Here is a 5,715-nt window from a genome sequence, read left to right as displayed (position 1 = left end):
GTCGCAAAGAATTGGACACGATTGAGTGATTTAGGGAGTACAGGCAAGACACCTCCCTACACACCTCCAGAAAGGGGCATATCACCACAGTCACTTATACTTAAATTACATGAATAACAAGCAAAGGCAAATACTGAACAAAAACAAATAGACCAAGTCCTATTCAAGACATGTTTGCTTTGGCCTACACAGTACTTTATTTAACTGGAATATGTTGCCAATAATTAAAAACCAGGAAATTTCACTTTTTAAAAAATTATCTTGAAACTTAAACAACAACAACAACAACAACAATAACACTGAAAGACCTGGCAACCAGAGCCTGCATTCCCATCAGTTCAGGCAGTCATCAGCGTGACTGAAGACAAAGCCAGGCTCTCAGATGACAGAGAGGCTGCCTGGACTGGAGTCTGCAAGGCAGGGTGTCAAATAACCCAGAACCCCAGACACAAAATGACGTTCTCTTTAACTACAGGTGTAACAGCGTCACTCTCACACTTTAACATAATTTCATCAAAGTCTTAGCAATAACGGTGTCATCTGTGTACCTTTAAAAAGTGTTGAGAAGGTGTCACTTTGGGAACGCATATACTCACTAGCTCTCTTGTTAAGTTTTGGGCAGATAAAACCTTCTCCCACTAGCTACCCTACCATTCAGAGACCAAACACCAGGCCTTCTAGACTTATTGACATTGCTGCCTGGTTCTGTGGGCATTTGAACTTGCCTCTGGTCGCTCAGACAGTTAAGAATCTGCCTGCGATGCAGGAGATCTGGGTTCAGTCCCTAGGTCGGGAAGATCCCTTGGAGAAGGAAACAGCTATCCACTCCAGTAGCCTTGCTTTGAGAATTCCATGGACAGAAGAGTCTGACAGGCTACAGTCCACAGGGTCCCAAAGAGTCAGACACAGCTGAATGACTGACACTTCCACTGATCTCCACATAACATTTAAAGAAGCTAGTTTTACACAGTAGAGATCCATCCAATGATTCACCTGGGAGAACGCCATGTGTGAGAGCAACACCTCCTGGGGGTGTATGGTTTCACAGCTCACCTCTACTAGACCTTATAGATACTTAGATAAACTGCATTCTGAATGTTTGATCCAAGAGTACTTTGTGAGGCGTTTGAAAGTCTTTTCAGGACTTCCCTGGAGGTCTAGTGGTTAAGATGTGCTTCTCCTGCAGGGGGCAAGGGTTCAGTCTCTGATCAGGGCGCTTAAGATCCTGTATGGCATGTAGCGCAGCCAAAGAAAGAAAGAAAAGTCCTCTGTGTGATCATCATGAGGACCTATGAAATCAATGCAACAGGAATCGGAGTGTCTTTTGGAGAGAGGAGGGCAGGGGCACCAAGGGGTCAAAGGGACTTGCCTGCAGAATACAGCATGTTGGGGCCTCTTTTGCAAACAGCTCTGGCTTCCAAACCCCACTGGCTGCCTAATCTCTAGGTCTGATATCATGGAAGAAACCATGTCCTTCCCCCAAACAGTTGCAGCTGCCACAGCCAGAGACCACAGGGGCTGGGTCACCACCCTGTGACCAGACACTCTTAGTGTCTCCTCTGGGAGTTCCTGTCCCCTAAAATGGAAGAAATTCCAGCAGCCCAGGGAAGAGCAGATGGGGCGGGCCATGGGCACAGATGGAAGATCCCAGAGACCAGAACAACGTTCCACAGTTCTGAGAGCCTGCCACAGGCCGGGCCACCACAAGGATGCCTTCCACACCGCATTATTCCAGCCCATCTGCTGAGATGTCTTCCCCGGGGAGCGGAAGTCCCATTTCATCATGGAAGTTGAGGGGGCGGATGAGAGTCAGTGTGCAGAAATGTGCATCGTGACTGATGTTGCTCAAACATCTGTCACTTAAAGTTGAAAACAAACATCTCCATCTCCAAGGACCCCCTTCATCTTCAGCTGAGGACCTCTGGATGTTATCAAGTTTGCTGTGGCTCAGGCCTCATGGCAAAAGTGCCTGTGAGATCTGGGAACATTCACGACTCCAGACTCCAAGACACGGCCACTTGGCCTTCACCCTCTGGGGAGGCATGCCAGGCCTGGAACCCTCAGAAGCTGGCACCCGAGCCCTGGGAGAGAACAGTCTGAGAAACAGCCCCCACCGAAGCAGTGGCCCTTAGCCCTCCCTCTGGCAAAAGTCCTGGGCGGCTTCCTCCAGTCTCCTCTGCCCTCCCTTTGCAGTCTTGTTGTGGGTGTGAGAGAGCCAAGCACTATTTTTAGCAATGTTTATTCTTACTCTTCTCCTTCCCTCCCGTTCTCGACCTCTGTGGAACGAGCCTAGATGTACCCCCGCTAAGGGCTTTTCTGGCATCGCAGGGCACGTGTTGGTGTGCGGGACCTCTTTCTGGATGGAGCCGGGATTGAGTTGGGAGTAAACAAACTTTTCAATCTCAGATGCTCCAGAATCAGGACCCGTCTGTATATTTGCTTGAAAATGACGTTCCTCAAAGCTGGTTTCCCCAGCATGATTTCCAGAAAGGATACAAGACAGCAGGAGTCTCTGGACTTCCCTGATGGTCCAATGGTTAAGACTACACACTTCCAATGTAGGGGACCCAGGTTCAATCCCTGCTCAGGAAAGTTCCACATGTCACACAGTGCGACCGAAAAAATAAATAAAATAAAAATAAAGACGCACATACCTTTAAAAGGGGCTTCCCTGGTGGCTCAGATGGTAAAGAATCTGCCCACAATGTTGGACACCTGGAGTCAATCACTGGGTCAGGAAGATCCTCTGGAAAAGGGAACAGCTACCCACTTCAGTATTCTTGCCTGGAGGATTTCATAGACAGAGGAGCCTGGCAGGCTACAGTCCATGGGGTCGCAAAGAGTTGGACCCAACTGAGCGACTAACACTTTCAGTTTACTTTCATACCTTTAAAGGTGGGGTGTAGGGGGGGCAGTATTTTCCCGGTGGTCCAGTGATTAAGACTCTGATCTTCCAATGCAGGGTTCCCAGGTTTTGATCCCTGCTCAGAGAACTAAGATGCATGCCACATGGTACTACCAAATATATATATATTTTTTTAATTAAAAAAGAGAGAGTAGGAGTCTCTGACCAACAACAGTCATGAGTCCTGGTTAACTGGACCATGAGGAGATGCGCTGGGTGACAGATGAGCATGCGTGCCCTGGACCCAGCTGCTGATCCTAAAATCTGGACTCTGACACTTAGCAGCCATAAGACCTTGGATGTTTACTTGTCCTCTCTGCACCTGTCTCCTCATCTGTAAAAAGATGGTGATAATAAGAACATTCACCTGGGTTATGAGGAAAATGAGACGCCCTCATATGAAGAGTTTAAAGCAGTGCATGGCACATAGGAAGCATTCAGTCAATGTTGGCAGCAACTGTTTTAGGAGAGGAAACCAGTCCACCAGAGCCCGGCTCTGGGCCAAAAGTCCCCAGCATCTGCGACTTGGATGAGGCTGAGGCCCATCTCGGGTGGGGGCAGGGCGCAGTGTCAGCCACGAGGCCTGGAGCCACCAGGAGCCACTCTCCAGACCAGGTTGAAGGCACTATCCTGGGAGCCGGCCACCCAGATTGAAAGAATCATAGTTATTACCCGTCAGCCAATCCGGCCCTCTGCGGACATTGCTAATTAATAACTTTACAGACCCTGTAACTTCACACGAGAATACTGCAGAGCATTTTTTATGTGTAGAAACTCTTAATATGTACAATGGAGAAACACAAGGAGCACAGGTTATGCAGCGCTGATCTGTCGATCTTTCTATTTTTTTTTTTTTTCCCACTCTTGAATGAAAAAAAAAAAAAAAAGAAAGAAAGAAAAAGAAATAGACGTGGCTCAGGCCCCCAGGTCTTTGAATACATAACCAGGAGCTGCCCTTCAGAGGGCGGGCCCATGGCGCCCCCTGGTGGCCAAGGTCTGCACTTTCAGCATCTGGTGGGCCCTGGGCGGGCTCTGGGTCTTGAACACAAGGTGGGGATGGGAGAGAGAAGGGAGGGGTGCAGAGCGAGGCAGCTGGGCGTGCTCTGCACACTGCCCTCCCTCAGTCACATCTCTTACGTTCACCACTCCCCCGTCATTCGTTCATTTATTCCACAAGGCCTTTGCGCACCCACTTTCCTGCCAGGCACTGTGCCAGGCTCCAGGGACACAGCTGGTACCCCCTACAGACCTAGTACATGCCCTCAGGAGCTTAGAGTCTAAGGAGGGAGGCAGAGCGTGATCAAATGCTTACATACAAAAAAAGAATCAGACTGCAAAGGGCAAGGCCTTGAGAGTGAAAAGCCAAAGGCAGACGGCCTCCCCTCAAGGGATCACCCAGGAAGCAGAAAAGACGGAGAAGTAAGGAATGTCTTTCAGTTTCCCCACCGGTAAATCCGGCCTGATTCTCCTGCCCTGGCCATTCCACAAGCGCTCTGAGGGTTCCATGGCAAGGGCAGGGCGACAAGGGGGGTTTTATAAACTGTAGCGTGCTTCCTGCCACCTGTCTCTTCACCCACTGTGCCCCCGCCGTAATTCCCCACACAGCCAATCAGCGATCACCTTGCTGCCCAGCTTAAAACGCTCCAATGACTCCCACTATACTTGAAATCCAAACTCCAGGGCCCTGCCGGATTTAGCCTCTGCCCAGTTCTACAACCTCCTCTGCCTCTGTGTTGAGTACACTCCTGCCACGCCCCGCTCATTTCCTGTCTGCATGCTGCTACCTCAGGACCTTTGCACGTGCAGTTCTCGGTTCTTAAAGGGCTCTTTTCCTGATCCCTTCAAATCCTTTGGGAAACAGCATAAATGGCCCTTCTCAGAGCACATCTAAGTAGCACCCTTCTAATCTAAGTAGCACTCCTGCCCCACCCCCCACACACACCAAACTCTTCCTCTCCTCATGTCACCTGTTTTACTTCTTCCCCAGCACCTATCACTGTCTGGTGTTATCTTACTCACTTGTTCACTGTCGCCCCCACTAGAATATAAACCCACAAGGGCAGGGACCCCTCCTGCTTTGTCCACCACTACACACACACACACACACACACACACACACACACAAAATGTGCGATTGCCCTGGGTCTTCCTTGCTGGCTTTCTCTAGTCGCAGGCGAGCAGGGGCTTCTCTCTGCAGAGCACAGGCTCTAGAGTGCAGGAACTCAGTAGTTGTGGTGCTTGTGCTTAGTTGCCCCACAGCAGGTGGAATCTTCCCCAACCAGGTATCAAACCTGTGTCCCCTGCATTGGCAGGTGGATTCTTATCTGTTTACCACTAGGGAAGCCCCCAACCACTGTGGTTCTGAGGCAGATAACACTGGTACTCTCACAGATCCAAACAGATCCCTTTTGACTGTTTCGGTGTTTCCTCTGGTTTCTGGGTACTTTCCCCCCAAAGCCCAGGGCCTGCTGGTCTTCCTTGAAAAACTACCCTCTCTGGCGGCTGGAGCCCAGTTTGCCCTCCTGGGACACCCCTTGGCCAGGAGTCTCTGTGTCAGCATCTCCAACCAAGACAACTCCCAATGTGTGTTCTCAAGCATCTGACTCACAATTGGCACCCAGAAAATATTAGCTGAATGAATGTATGCATCTACACAGCCCTTTGAGAGAGACTCCCTCTCAGTACCCCACCCAGTGCTCTGCACACAGTAGGTATCTAATAAATGCTTGCTGGAGGCTCAGTATCTGAGATCTTTCACAATAGTCCTGGACCCTGTATGTTCACACATTCATTTCTATTCCACCTTCATA

General features: G+C 49.7%; 1 non-coding gene across 1 annotated transcript; it reads left to right on the top strand.

The window, feature by feature from the left end:
• Positions 1-2,519: 2,519 nt before the first annotated feature.
• TRNAG-UCC lies at positions 2,520-2,592 on the top strand. The gene has a single exon. It is a non-coding gene; the product is annotated as a tRNA-Gly (tRNA).
• The last annotated feature ends 3,123 nt before the right edge of the window (positions 2,593-5,715 follow it).

The sequence above is a fragment of the Oryx dammah genome, unplaced genomic scaffold (genome assembly GCF_014754425.2).
Source record: "Oryx dammah isolate SB20612 unplaced genomic scaffold, SCBI_Odam_1.1 HiC_scaffold_12, whole genome shotgun sequence".
In the NCBI taxonomy this organism is placed as follows: Eukaryota; Metazoa; Chordata; class Mammalia; order Artiodactyla; family Bovidae; genus Oryx; species Oryx dammah.
This window is presented reverse-complemented; position numbering and strand designations above follow the sequence as displayed.